We start from the raw sequence: 15,721 nt of genomic DNA, 5'->3' as shown, positions 1-15,721 counted from the left end.
TTTCGTGTCTTTTTGTTATTTAAATTTGCATTAATGGATGTTTTCACAAATTATAAAAATTAAATCGACAGGGAAGATGGCTTAATACTAATTAATATAGGTGAAGAATGGGACGAATATTTTGACATTCTCAATAAATTATCCACTGCCAAAATGTGCATGTTTAATGATCTAGCTAAATAAATGGAGGTTATTTATACATAACTACGTATGATCTTCATTTATACAGTAATTATAAAATAATTTTAGATGAAGTATATTCAGCTAAAATTAATAATTATATTGAGATCAAACTTCCTATTTAGACTTTTAAAGGACAAAAATTAATTTCAAAGAAAAAACTTAGTTCTGAGACTCACAAGAGAATTTTAAAGGACAAAAAATAATTTCAAAGAAAGAACTTAGTTCAGAGACTCGCAAGAGAATTTTGGCTATATCTGAATTAAAAGCAGCAAAACAGTAATGTTCAACGATTGTGAAACACATTGTGTAATTTTAATTCTACGTACGTGACAGAGATGCCATTAATTTACTGCATCTTGGAGTAGTTAAATATTCTTTAGCAATCTAGAAGTACCAATGAATTCTGGTATTGCAATTTTTATGTGAAATTGCATAATAAATTTCATGAAATTGTATAACAACGGTTATTATGATAAGATCGCATTTACCTCGGCATATGATTTTTAGAAACCCGGTATACTACTTCATTGTTGAAGAGAATTGTTTGAGAATGTTACAAAATTTTGCATTTCCTGAAATTAAATAAAGATGTTCGGTTTAATAATACTAAATACAGCAAGGGCACGTATTCATTCATCGTTCTGGAGATAGCGCCCTACATCAGTAGTACACTGAAAAGAAAATTATTGACGAATTCTTTCCGATGGAATGACTTTCTCGATTACCAAATAATTAATACCATACTGCTTTTGAACTTGAGGAAGGGCAAGATTTTTTAATCTATCATAAAAGTCAGTAAAGTTCTCATGACTACATGAATCACATAACATGAGACCGAATATTATGAGCATACAATCCGATTTATTACGTTCAGCATATATACATGAATACAATTTCCCGACTCAAGAACGGCCAACACGTCAAAAATTATCGTTTAGTCACTTATTTTGATCAATAAGCGACTTTTTTCATGTAAGTTAAATCAATGTATTTGAATCACTAGCAAGTTATTGTTTTAAGATAATCATTAGGACTATAAAACGACTCATTCGACAAAAATGCTATGCCATTGAAAATTTAAATTCAGGAGAAACGCGGGTGGGTAAGGACCGTTAAATATACTATAGACTACTTAACATTTCTAAGGTGAGTAAATATATTATATCCAGTTATGAGTTTAAAATATATCACTCTGCAGTGTGAAATAGTTTTGTTGACGTAATTAATTTGTGTCACTCATTTAATGTTTGGTCCGCGATATCCGATTTCTTTAACATGCCGACAATCAGATATTTGTGAAAAGTTACGATACGACTGCATGCAGTTAGGTGCATTATTTTGAGATATTCATATTAAAATTTATTAAAAGAGCATATTTTTAAAATTCGTATCGTTAATTAAAGATGACTAAAGTGGCTACAGCGGAAATTACCACTTAAAAATGACTGGTGTGGCCTGAACGAAAAATACAAAGTCATCGATAAATCATGAGCATACTATCAGTCACCGGTGACTGATGAAGTTGAGTGTCAGTCATCAGTGATTGATATAGTGCATAACATATTAATCTTCATTGTTTATGAATTTACAAATAGTATGTTCTAATAACTTTTGATGGCTTCTTGAACTGTTACAAATGGGAATAAAATTATGAAACTGGCGTTGTTATTTATCATACTTTATTCAGATTAAGTCTTGAAAGTTTCATTTCTCCATTAAATAACTGCGCTTAATAATCACCCTATTTCCCATTTCAACCTTGATAGGTTAGTAGGATAAAACATAAGCTTCAGTTTAGGGAATGAAGAATCCTCAAGAAGAGTCCTAAAGGCTGGGTTCTGAAAACCGTCTTTGACCAAGTTTTAGACGACAGGGTAATCTGACGTCATGCATCATGCATGCATTGATGCATGCAGTTGCAAATGTTTAGAGAAGAAGTGCTTATCTTGGAAGATTAAAAGCTATTTTCAATAATTATTTGACATATATGAAACTCAAAGTAGTATTTCATTTCAACTTTCGAAGATCTATATGAAGCAAAGTTAGAAGAACATTTGAGAGATTTAGATGCAAAATTAAAGTCCATTTAAAAGTGAATTACTAGAATATTTATGTGGCCTTGTAGAACAATTAAGTTTATTCTAACACGAATGACTTGTAAAGATTTTTCTGTGCATATTATGTAAAACGGTTTTCGGGATGAAGTTGTAAGAAATCTCAGTTAAAAATTTTCATTTTTATAGAATTTAATACAACTAGAAGTGGATTGGTTTTAACAATGATTTTAGTTTTCGAGTTATAAATGCAATTTTGATTAATTGTTGGCTTCTTACCATGTCATCATGACTTTTATTGGAAGATAATTCCATTTGTTCATATGTGCATATAAAAATAGGTTTAACTAGGGATGCATCAGAAATTCCAGCTTTTGGAGATCAGAATGCAACCATTTTTCTCGCTTCCTCAAAGGAGCTACTATACATTTGGCTTCACTGAATCCCTTACTCATCTTACCAATGTGATCTGGAGTAATCACGATGATCATCTTTACAATTAGCACAAAAAAGAACTGATTCACAAGAGTTGCTGGTAGGTCCAGTACCTGCAGATCTAGCACGCATCCTTTCCACGACAAGACTGAATTAAATGTCCAAACCTTTGGAATTTATAGCAGTACAAAGTGTTTGGGATGTATGGATGAACACGACAATTTGTGATCCGAACACATTTTGGGAGTGTTGGAACACTGAATGTCAAAGTAAACGTTTGTTTGGAAAAAATTGCCCATCTTTATGAATAGGTATTCTTTCAACTTCAGAAACATTTTGAACATTTTAAATACTTCATTATTCTCCTTTTTGAAATTTCGATTCAGAAATTTCACTTTTTACTTTATTCAATGAATGATGGGGAGTCACAAAAATTTCATTTTCACCAATCTTTTTCTAAACCATTGCTAAGAGGGCTTGTTGAAAATTAGCAGTTTCAATAAGTAGCTCTCCGTTTTTACCCTTTTTGATCGATTTCACATCTCCGACCATACTTAAGATGGTGTTATGAATTAATAAAAGAGAAACTGTTTTGAATGACCCTTCTTTTAAAGTGATGACATCTTTTCCCTCAGCAGTATTCTCCTTCACAGGAAAGAGTGATGAATGCACATCTCCATCGGAATTTTTTTTCAGGAACCTATACAAATACCTCGCCCACCATGGAGCCCAACAAGGGAAGACAGTTACTGGCTTTGGAAATTTCCACTCTCATAACTTATCTTAGAAATGGCACGGGGGTACAGCATTACAGAGATTGCAACGCTACCCCTATAGCAGCAAGTCCTTGCTATCAGAGTACAAAATCACCAGCTGACTGACGGGAGCGGGGAAGTCTCTTGCCGACAAACTTACAGAGAAGCATGGACCAACCTAAATGACGCAGAAAGAACTTTAGAATTCTACTTCCCTCTTAATGAGTCGCCATGCACGGCCAACACATGGATGTAGTGTATAAATATCTAATTGTATCATCTCTTTGCATAATTACACAAATCGGTTTGAAAAGAACTCAAAGCAAAACTCAAAAGAGAATGGAAGTTGAGAAGGAACAAATGAGAGAAGGATCGTTAGGGCAACCTGGCAGCACGACACCCTTGAGAAAATCTCTTTAGAAAAGATGAGATCCCTGGGTACCTCGGTATAGTGTTGCCCGTACCCACCTAAAGAAAAAAATAGGTAGAAAATCAACAGCTCTAAATCTAGTGCTAAAGAATTGCTAATCTCAATTCTCATACTACAGAATCTAAAGAATAAATTTTTAAGATTTAGTTTAAGTTAGGAAAATTAGATTACGAGATATAAATTAGGAAGATTGACACCTATGTAATTACAATCCTCATTCTGATTATCTAACGGCACATAGTATTGCATCATACTATAAAATTACATTCATTTTCTTTACTGGAAGATTTTAAAAACTTAAATTAGACTGAATAGTTTGAAATCTGTCATATGATCATGCGTTGACTTCATTTAAAAGACTATCATCTTAACATATAATATACAAAAAAATAAAAATAAGAAGATACGATATGTTGACAAAATGTTTTTAGAATCAAATCTTTCGGCTATCAGTTTCTAGAAACTTGAGCAGCTCGTTTTTCTAGTTTCAAGTCAGCTGAATAATCTTACTATAATAGATTCATAATCTGAAATATTCTGCGTAGGCACAGCAATATCGAAGAAACATTTGTTTATTTCTGCATTAACAAAATTTAAATTCAAGACTTCACACTTTAACATGCAAGGAACTTCCGCGTTTTTTCTAGGATAATATCACTGCTTGGTGGGTTTTTTTTTTCTCCCTGTAGTCAGGCAAGATTTCAGAGTGCGACATTAAAAACTTTATTTCTCTGTTATCTGTAAATTGTGTGCTTCGCATTCTAATGATAATTTAAGGAAGGAATTCACAGCAGGAATGCACTTCATAGCTAAAGAAAATAGATGACTATTTATTTTAAAACTGATAACTTTTATTCATTACTTATAACATGTAAATTAATTATTTTTTTATTTTCACAAATATTTTTCAAAATTTTCTAAAAATTTTTAGAAGTTTCTGCGCATAAAATTCAGCTATCTCTCACAAATTGTAATTGGGACCTATTGTAAAAAAAGGGATTATATAAAAGGCAAGAATTTTTTTAAAAAATAAGCAAGTTGTGTTTTTCAGCTATATTTTCCGAAAATATGACATCAAAAAAATTGGTTTCTACACTATATTAAAAGTCTAAAGATGCCAAGTTCATTTTCGTACAGTTTTTTCCCTCTAATTTTAATAATTTTTAATATGATAAGAATTTGACATTTTTTTTTTATTGTTATAATGAAATTCAAGTTAACTTAAAAGTTTAATCAAATTATACAATAGCCGCCTTTACCAGTATTAAAATTAAAATAAATTACTTATTTTGGATATTAACTACTAAATAGGAATTTTATTTCTACTTTCATTTCGCATTATAAACACTTTTTAATTATTTTCTTGCATACGAGGTACACAAAGAGTAAATATCTTAATCTTCAAAAAATTCAAACTCGAGATTTTGAGAAATCACTTCAAACTTTTCCAAGACCGAAAAACACATTTTTTGAATTTCGTCTATCTGTCAAATAACTTAAAAATGCTCGAAGCTACACTGATGAAATTTTGTATACGGCTTTTACACTAAATTTGTATATTCTTATCTTATGAAACGGGGGAAGTCTGTTTGTCCGGTTGTTCGAGTGCAAGTAAATTCATTAATTATAAAACCTAAAGAGTTAGATATAATTTGGCACACAGGTTTAGCATGTCAACTGTATATGCATAATACATTTTGCAATAACTCAAAAAGACAAAGGTTTAAATCAATGAAATTTAATATATGATCTAATATCTATAGTCGTAGTTCTCGATCAATCTTAGTATCAGTTGTTAGAAAAAAAGGCGTCCAATATACAGATTATATTTCCCGATATTAGCATATTAACCGCATGCCAGAGATTAATCGAAAAAAAATTCCAAAGATTCAGTAAAAAGGCTCAGTAAATTCAGACTCAGTAAAAATGCTGCAATCGCGTCAAAATTCTACATTTTGTAAGTATTGTTCACCAGTACCAAGCAATTGTTTCGCGACCTCATACATGGCCTACAATTTTATGCTGGAAAAGGGAAATAAACCTTCTTTATAGAACATGCAAGAAAGGTTTGAAGAAACCACTCCCGCTGATTCGCAGACGAATTTTTTTCTAGTAGACTAATTCTAGGGATGTTGTAGATCAAAGGACGAAAAAGTGAAAATCCGAAAATGCGATACGAAACAACGCGAATAAGAAAAACATGCAAAAGTAAATTAAAAATTACAGCTTAATTGGTTTTTTAGATTCATTTCAAAATATTTATAAAAGCTTAAAAAAATAAATAGCTTATGGCTCTTTGTAGTATAAGACACTTTAAAAAGTATATTGTCTATGACAAATTAAAAAATATACAGGACAACAAATATGAGGGAAAAAATCAATACATTATTAAAACATTCCTCACTAGCATTTTTCGAACTCGAGAGTTTGAGAAATCAATTCAAACTTTTCAGAGACCGAAAAACATTTCTTATTTGGTAAACATTTCTTTAATTCTCAATGGACCATTGCGGTATATCTTGGACACAATACTGGCATTTTGTTTTTTACTTTCTCGTTCATAAATATAAAGAAATCTCGTTTATTAATATAAAGATCGTTTACGTAATATAAAGAAAGTATAGTAGTCGTCAAAAAATTCGAACTCATTTTGGCGAATCCCGACATTTTAGAATTAACCTGAGTTCTAAAAACACATTTTTTGGAAAATATCCGTCTATCTGTGACTAAGAAAACTCAAAAACGCTTTGGGCCAGACGTTTGGTACCTGATTTTTGCAACAAATTCTCAGATTTCTATCAATATTCGAGTAAAATATATTCAGATGAAGTTCTGTCTGTCCAGATAAGGCAATACATGCTTTCAAAAACATTCTAATATATAACTATATAAGAAGATCAAAAAGAGATATTCTTAATATTAACTTCAAGAACAAAAGAATGCCAGAAACTTCAAAGAGTAATTGGTGTATCTTATGTGGGCTCATTGCAAGTAAGATTTTAATAATCACTGAATTTAATAATTGCGAACACTTCAGCAGTTGGAACTATCAACAATAAAAAAAATGCTAGGAAATATTTTCTTAATTTAAAAAGTAGATAATTATTGCTCCATAAAATATTGACGAGAAAAAAATTCCAAGCTTTTTGCAGTCACTTTTCTCATTGAGAAACAAAGTAATGGACTATCCATTAATGCAAAGATTATTTCCTCGTTTTGTTCACTTCCTTCCGATCATTAAAGCCCCCTAAAATAAAAAATACAGAGATGAACTTTGGTTATGGCAGATTACGTCTGACGATGCCAACCAACCGGTTTCACAGCAGGTGTTAAAGAACGACAAAAGTAGAAATGAAAAAGAACCCAAGAGTGAAAGTAACTGCATTTTAATTCAGACTGTTGTCAAGGGGGTATGAAAAAATGGCATGTGTTTTCTTCGAAAAATCTGGTTTGGTAAGAAAGAAGAGGACGCGCCTAAAAAGAGTAGGAGCGTTCAACACAAAACATCCTTGAAGACACTGTTCAAGGCCGAGTTTCAATGTCAGTCTAGATTTGAAAGATCATTGGAAAATCATCACTAATACTTGGAAGATGTATTCCAATTACCTTTTCAGATTCATCTTACTGATGATTCGATTGCTAACAAAAGTGAAATCGATCGCATTTCGAGTCGTAAATGGAAGATAATACTAGTTGATCAAATATATTCATTCTGCTTCATCTATTGCTAGTTATTTTGGTCCAATTTTTTTTCTTCTTGCGAGTTGTTTGTTTCGGGTTCTGTTACTTTTTCAATGCTAAGTTTAAAGGTTAGACTTGCTTGTATCAAATTAAATTGGAATTTTGTCAATGAAATAATAAGTTTGCTTCGAAGAACAATGGACAACGCTTGATTTCTGAATTCATTGTACTGTTAAAAAATAATGCGAAATGGATACTTCCATTTCCTGGAATTAAAACTAATTAGTAAAAAAATAATAGTATCTCTGAATGGCTATCAACTGAATACAGTGGAATTTGAGTTTACTGTTTGATTAATTCGATAATTATCAAATCAATTTTAAAATTTCCCAACTTTAAATTTACTACACTTATTACAAAGTAATGGTTGGCAAATCGTGGCTTGCCAGCTACAGTGAGCGTGCGTTGATCAGATTGAAGACGTTCTTAGTAAAGTCCAGTATAAGAGTACCCTAATTAAGTGAATAACAATATACCTACCCATATATTTTAACCCTTTGCACGCGACAAAATAATTCGATTCATAATTATTCACTTAATACATGGACTTGTTTATTACACCTAAAAATAAATACATGCAATTATTTTAAGTTGAATTTCCCTGGGAAAAAAATGAATCTACATCATTTTACCATTCTGTAGGTATTATTAACAATTAAAATTTTAAGCAAAGGGTTAAGTTTTAAAAATGTGACTCTTAAGAGATTTCAATCGTTGAACTACTGATAATTGAATCTGTTGACTAATGAGTTGGCCAACTACTGCTATAAAGCATTTCTTGAATTTGACCATAAATCAGATTTATTTTTACTTTCATAATTCTGAGCATGTTTGACTTTAAATAAGGGTTTTAAACATAGGATTTGGCTTAAACAAATTTGGTACAATTTGTTGATTCTTGAATTTTCAGCAAAAAAATAGAAATAAAAATATATGAAACAAAAAAGCATGAAATAAAATGCAATTTCAAGATAAAAATATTGGGAAATTCTTCGAAATATGTCTTTCACGTTCTTTAATGATTTGAATTCTGAAAAGTAATGAGATGCATTGTTATGCAAACGTGAATATAGGGATTCTTTTTACACTTAAAAATTTCGGAATTGTAGGCTTATTATAATTCATAATGTACAATAGCTTAAATTTTCACATCTTTTATAATAATTATTAACCAACAAAATGTGAAAACAAATAATCGTGCACAGTGAGACTAAATATAAGAATACAAAGGGTTAAATAAAATAGAAACGACAAAAAAGGCTAAATATAAGACTAGGAAAGCAAAGAAAAAGGTATGCATAAGTTACAAATTGTTTGGCAAACTAAATTATAAAAACGATATCCTCCTGCTTAAAATGAAGATTTAATTCTAACATTTTACTAGAATAAAAAAATTTCAGGAAGGGGAAAGGGAAATAGTTTTATGATTGCAGCTTAATCTTGTCAAGGGACATAAAGATATAAAATAAATATTTTATTCTTAAATTTTATTGGTATTCCACTTCCGTTTATTGATAGTCACATATTTCTTAAAAAAACGGTATTAAATGATATACAGATCTCTTTAATTTTGCTCATCAAAATACACATATTTCTATGATTGCATAACATGTTTAGAAGTTACGATTAAACGGTTAGTTACTCAGTAAAATTAAAGTTCTAATTAAGTAAATAATAATAAATAATAGCAATAATCCTTTAAAATTTGTTACTTACGCATGTCTCTAAATCCATAATTGAACAACGGACATCAAAACAGCAAAGTTAATCACAGCCTAAATTCAATTTCAAAAGCACTTATCTTGACATTCTTATCAAACGATACTGGTTTTGCACTGTCCCCTTTGCTACAAAGTTTACAAATTGAGACTTATTTGGAACGTTGATCATAGTGCATTCAACGTGGCAAAAAATACTCATTACAAAACGCAACAATTCTGAATCACGATTATAAACAAAATCGAATCTCCTGTTTGTACTAAATAGAATTTAATCATTTTAAATACTCTTGTAGTTAGCGTATCCAAGACTGAAAATTTAATTCTAATTATATCATTTGTTTCTTTTACGAAATAATAGAAGAAAAATGTATGCAAAACAAATCACCATCCAATTCTATTTTACCAAAAAGGCTTTAAAAAAGTCCGAGTTGGAGCTATTAATTTAGTGATATAAAAGCCGTTATTGTCGCCATACTGTGGTTAAATTAAGATTTGAAGACATTATCACATTGAAAAGCGTTGTAAAATCATATATACTCATAAAAGCATGCAGTTCGTATCATATTCTTAATCGCACATATTCTTAAAAAATTCTTATAAAAATCAAAGTGCAATTGTATATAAAAAAATTTTTAACCTAAAATTTAGGAATTGTTTTACAGGTTGTAATTTCTTTTATTAATATTTCAAAATCTAACTTCATGCATTAATCAATTAAATATTACAAATACATACATAAAATCCGATCATGCGAAGCATTGGCAATTCTCGAACAAACCAATTATGTAAATGATTAAAATACAGGAATAAATTCTGATGAATTTCATATGTATAAAACAATAAGCATAAGAATTTTCAAAAATAAATATATAATAATATTCTGGTTCTATTAAAATTTTCATTTCCTTTTAAAATCTAATATTAAAATAATTTTATTACATATCTTACTAATTTTAATATAAATCCGACATAGAATCTCTTCAGCATAAAATAAATGAAAAGAAACAACGTAAAAAGCCTTTAAAATTCCGAAATATTATTCTTTGCTATTTGTATAATTTTCATAAAATCATACATGCATTATTACATATCTTACTAATTTTAATATAAATGTGACATATTAGAATCTCTTCAGCATAAAATAAATGAAAAGAAACAACGGGTAAAACGCCTTTAAAATTCAGAAATATTATTCTTACCTATTTGTATAATTTTCATAAAATCTGTAAATATTCAGTATAAGTGAAATTTATACAAATTTCACTATTGATCCAACGAATTATTCAAAAAGAAATTGCAAAAGAGCATTTCTAGCCAGTTTTAAACTATAAAATATTCATTTTTCATATCTTTACTGGAATTTTCAATTTTATTAACTATTTATCTGCTTGAAAAAGAAATTAAGATCATTGAACGAATTTTGAAAAATTAACAATCCTCTATTTACTTAACAAAAATAAAGTTGCTTCAAATGAAAAAACTATAGTCGATTCAATTTACTAAATTAAGCATTAAAACTAATAAAATAAATTGTACTTACATCAGAATTGAGACACATTTTGAGCAAAATGAGCTGTAAATTTAAATGTGAAAACAAAATTTGCTAATTTTTAATAAAATTTTTTAAACATTGGAAGCCATTTTTCAGAATTATTGTAGCAATAATCACGAGTTGTACTCATATTTACATACACTGTCCAAATGTATTGTTTATTTACTCTTTCAAACATTCCAACTCGGTGCACAGTTCAATATCTTGCATCAGAAATTCAAACATTTTATCTATAACAGCCTCAACCAGTCTTTCAATCTTTTAGTAAAAGATAAAAAGGTTTTGAAAACAAACCATGATTCACTCAAAAAACAAACTAGAACAGCTTCAGTTCGTAAAACCATCAAAAATCCTGGAAGAAACAGGACATTGCGCATAATGTGCATTATATGTTGAGAAGTATTCTGCCAGAATTTGTCACAAAACTGTTTGTATTTCTTACGAAGAAGTAATACGTTAGTACATTTAGAAATTTCTTCTTTTTATTCTTTATTCTATTCTAGCACGCTTAAAAAATTAAAGTGTTGTAGAGAATAAACTGGATTATATTCTTCCTAATTTTAACTTTGCATCGCTCTGGAATTTTATATGGTCCTTCGATAAATTGGGACCAAAATCTTTAAAGATACTACCATTCATTTATTTACACATTATGATTATGATTCATTTATTATTACATTTATTTATTTATTTATTTTTCTCGTATACATTGTATCCAGATTGGATTGGATTGTTATTCGGATTTAATGGCGAAAATTAGCCTATACTGTGCCAACGTTGTATCGAAAAAGTATAGCAATTGTCAAAAGATTCGAATTCAAGGTAAGGCCGAGGTGGCCTGGTGGTAAGGTCTCGGCTTATGAGCCGTAGGGTTTCAGGTTCGAGACCCGATTCCACCGAAGAACCGTAGTGTAAGGGGGTCTGTTGCACATTAAATCCGTCAGACCAAACGTCCTCCCGCTGGTGTGGTGTGGAGAAGGGGGTGCCAGCTCAGGTGCCGTCCTTGTCATCTGACCGCGATTCAAAATTACGAGGTCTGTCCCAAAATAATCCTAGTGTTAATTTACAACGGGACGTTAAAATAACTAAACTCGAATTCAAGATTTTGACAAATCCCCACGTTTTAAATCTCTCTGAGTTTGTAAAACACATTTTTAGAAAATGTCCATCCGTCTGTCTGTCTGTTTGTAACATAGATAACTCAAAACTGTTTTGAGTAGACGGTTGAAATTTGGTCAACGGTCTTTGCATCTATCAAATTTTAAGTAAAATCTATTTAGAGGAAGTCTGCCTGTCCGGCTGTTCGAATATTAGCTATCACGTTAACTGCAAAACTAACAGATCTAAAAAGAAAAAAAAATCGGTACACTAATTTAACATCTACACTAATTTAACATCTTTTGTGTAAACACTTATCAAATTTTGAGTCCTCCAAGGAGTTGATCATTTCTGTCTGTATTTTCAGAAACATGTAAACGCGATATCTCAAAAATACAGTGACTTAAATATACCAAATTTGTTATGAGATTTCGCGACAATAAGTATAGGTTTGTGCCAAATTTTTATTTCAATCGATTGATAAAAACGCGTCTAAACACAAATTCAATTTTTGGATACTATTAATGGCCTGTCAGGAATTAATCGCCAAAAATTTCGCCAATGATGACACAATAAATTCAGTAAAAATGCTAAAGGTATGCCAAAAGTAAATATTTCGTAACTATTGTACGCAATGTCATGCAAAGCGTTATCTGGCATGACAAGTTTATTAGAGAATATGCGAGAAAGTTTTGGGGTTTTAAGAAAGGATTTGTGTCTAAGCCTAGAGTCCTTCAGTATGTTGCCTAGGCCTATAGAAGAAGGGAAGCTTAATTAAGCCTTTTAGAAAGACCTTTCTCTCTTTTACTTCAACACTATCTATCTGTGAAACCAACGGTGACTTTCATGACTAAACCAACAGGTCAATCTGAAAATTGGCCTGAGTTTGAAAGTTTCATTTATGTAATTTAAGCAAAATCAACAATTCGTTCCTGAATTAGAGAAAAAAAATTAGGATAAATAATTTTTATTTAACTTAAATTATAGAATGGTTATAATTAACTTAAATTATAGAATGGTTTTAAGGTATAGAAAATATTTAGAACTTTATATCTTTTACCAGTTTTTTTTAAAATTAAAGTTAGGTGCTGTAGACATATTTTTCGCATTTCACTTGCTTTTTTTTTCACTCACTATATATTTTTTTATATTTTTCACAAAAAGAATCAATCTATAAAACAAGAAATTCACTATTTTTATTGTTTGGATAAATAAGTGCCAGATTGGAAATATAAGGCATTCCAGTCAGGTCTCATATTTCCTGATTAGTCACTGAAAGAAAAAAAAATGAATTCAGTATTGCATGGACCGAGTTTCTCATCTCCTTTCTTTGCTGATGTCTTCAGAGCCTTGCTGGCAGAATTTCAAACTGTAGACTGATTCTGCCAAACATAATTTATATATGGCAATCGGTAAAATAATATTTGGAGTAGTCGGCAATTAATGTTAGAGTATTCCGGATTTTTTTTTTTTTTTTTTTTGAATAGGTCAACAATTCAAGGGCGGGCCGGGATAACCTGGTTGGTAGGGCGTTGGATTCACGTCGCTAGGGTTGTGAGTTGAAACCCCGTCGGCCGAAGACTCTCCGTGTGTCTAGTGGCTGGTGCACGTATAAATCTGTCGTGGTCACAAAGTCCACCATACCGAGAGTAATACCAATGGGGGGTACTGGATCAGGGATGTTCGTTCTCTGATTCGGGTCTAAATTACGATCTGTGGATGAGTGAATGAAATGCATGAATGAAGTCCGCCCGTAAAAAGGGTTATGACGCGTGTGTAGCTTAGTCGCACTCTTGGCCCTAGATGGCACTACTGAAAAAAAAAGACGCATCCTTGGCTTAAAATAACTCACTTCTAAAATCAGTGGGCTTTTCTATGACAAGTGCCATGAGAAACACCAATTCAAGGGCATTTTTTTTCTTATTTCGCGCCAAATTACGTAATATATCATTGTGTTGTTTTTAAAAAATGGCCATTTTGGGATGAACCTCTTAATTCTGAACCGTGGTCAGGTACCTCGCTGGTGATACTCTGTACAAACCTCCGAACCCCACCACCAGCAGAGCATTAGATTTTAAAGGGATATGCGCCCCTTTACAGGTGAATCTCTCGTGGAGTTGGATTTCGGATTTGGAAACCACTGGACCCACCTGTACTCGATTATAAATCCACCGAAATGCGAAATTCATTTCATATAAAATATAAGATTCATTTCATATTTTACTCAGTTTCAAAATATGATCTTAATCTAAATACTCCACTATTTTAAAATTCGTATTAAGTTGTACTAAACTAATGCTATTTATTAAGGATTCTTCCGGGCCTGATGGTAATGCCTCGGTTTCGGAACTGGAGGGTTCAGGTTCAAGACCCGATTCCACCGAAGAACCGTCGTGTAAGCGGGTCTGATGCACGTTAAACAGTCCGGGTCAAACGTCCTCCCGCTGGCGTGGTATAGAGTGGAGAGAGGAGGTGCCAGCTCAGGTGTCGTCCTCGTCATCTGACCGAGGTTCAAAATTACAAGGTGGTCCGTCCCAAAATAGCCCTAGTGTTGCTTGAAACGGGACGTTAATATAATTATACTATACTACTAGTATACCATACTAAGGATTCTTTCATACATTAGAAAGCATGCAGACTGTTTTCTAAAATTTATCTTATACTTAAAAAGAGAGCCTCACTTCATCCACTTTCTGGCTTTATACAATTCCTTTAGCATATTGTATCACAGCTCAAATGACGAGTTCTGGATTTTGGCATCTGAATGTATAAAATATGATACACTTGTGTCTGCTCTATTATAGATATTAAAACTGCAAACAGACAGCTTCATAATTCTGTGGAGCAAAATGCATTTGAAACAATATTTAGAATTATTCCTTCTTCAACCAGCTGTTCGCTCACGATATTAACCCTCTGGCTGCGTAATTCTTTAAAATCACCATTAAAATGCGATGTTTGCAAATAAGTTCAAATATTTTTCAAAGAAAGTGAACTGATACTATATGCTACATGATAATAATAATATGATATAATAAAAATCTGTAATCATAAAAACTAACACTCTAAACTGAGAAAAACACGGAATGCAATAGGAATGGATTGATTGCCAACCCGCGGAAATCGCGGGATACGCAGCTGGAGGGTTAATAGCGTTTATTTAGTAATCATTAACCTAGATCTTATCATGCCAAATAGAAATATTATTTTAATTTATACAATGAATATGGGTCATTGATTGTTTGCGCACATAAAGGGACGAAATCAATTGGAGAAATCGATTCGATTCTTGAGGCTGAGGGGTGTATCTGTAAACTGAGAACGCTGTGGAACGGGAGACTTCTCATGAAGTATCTAAATGCCGTTAGCTTTCAAACGAATCATGTTTTTTGTCCATGGATAACGCATAGCGAAGTGATGGTCTTTAGCGTTTTTTCGGATACAGATATAGTAAGGGATAAAAGACTATTAATGATTTAAATAAGAATCACAAGATTTCATATGAAATAAAAATTGGCGAAATTAGAGTTGTAAATCTCTATCATAGTTTTCCCAATAGTACAACAAAGTAGTGTTTTTGAAATTTCTATCGAAAAAAGGAAGATGGTGGCCATTGATGATTTATTTAGAGGTCATAAACTTTCATATGAAATAAAAATAGCAAAATCAAATCTATGGTTGAGATTTAGGGAAATAGTTATTTATTTCTCTTTATTTTAAATATACAGATAATTTATAAATATTTATTATTC

At 31.3% G+C, this 15,721-nt stretch overlaps 1 protein-coding gene across 1 annotated transcript in view; it reads left to right on the top strand.

Moving 5' to 3' along the window:
- LOC129980671 (uncharacterized) overlaps window positions 1-15,721 on the top strand; it is a 56,454-nt gene that overhangs the window by 24,716 nt on the left and 16,017 nt on the right. The gene's annotated exons all lie outside the window — the stretch shown is intronic.

The sequence above is a fragment of the Argiope bruennichi genome, chromosome 8 (genome assembly GCF_947563725.1).
Source record: "Argiope bruennichi chromosome 8, qqArgBrue1.1, whole genome shotgun sequence".
NCBI lineage: Eukaryota > Metazoa > Arthropoda > Arachnida > Araneae > Araneidae > Argiope > Argiope bruennichi.
This window is presented reverse-complemented; position numbering and strand designations above follow the sequence as displayed.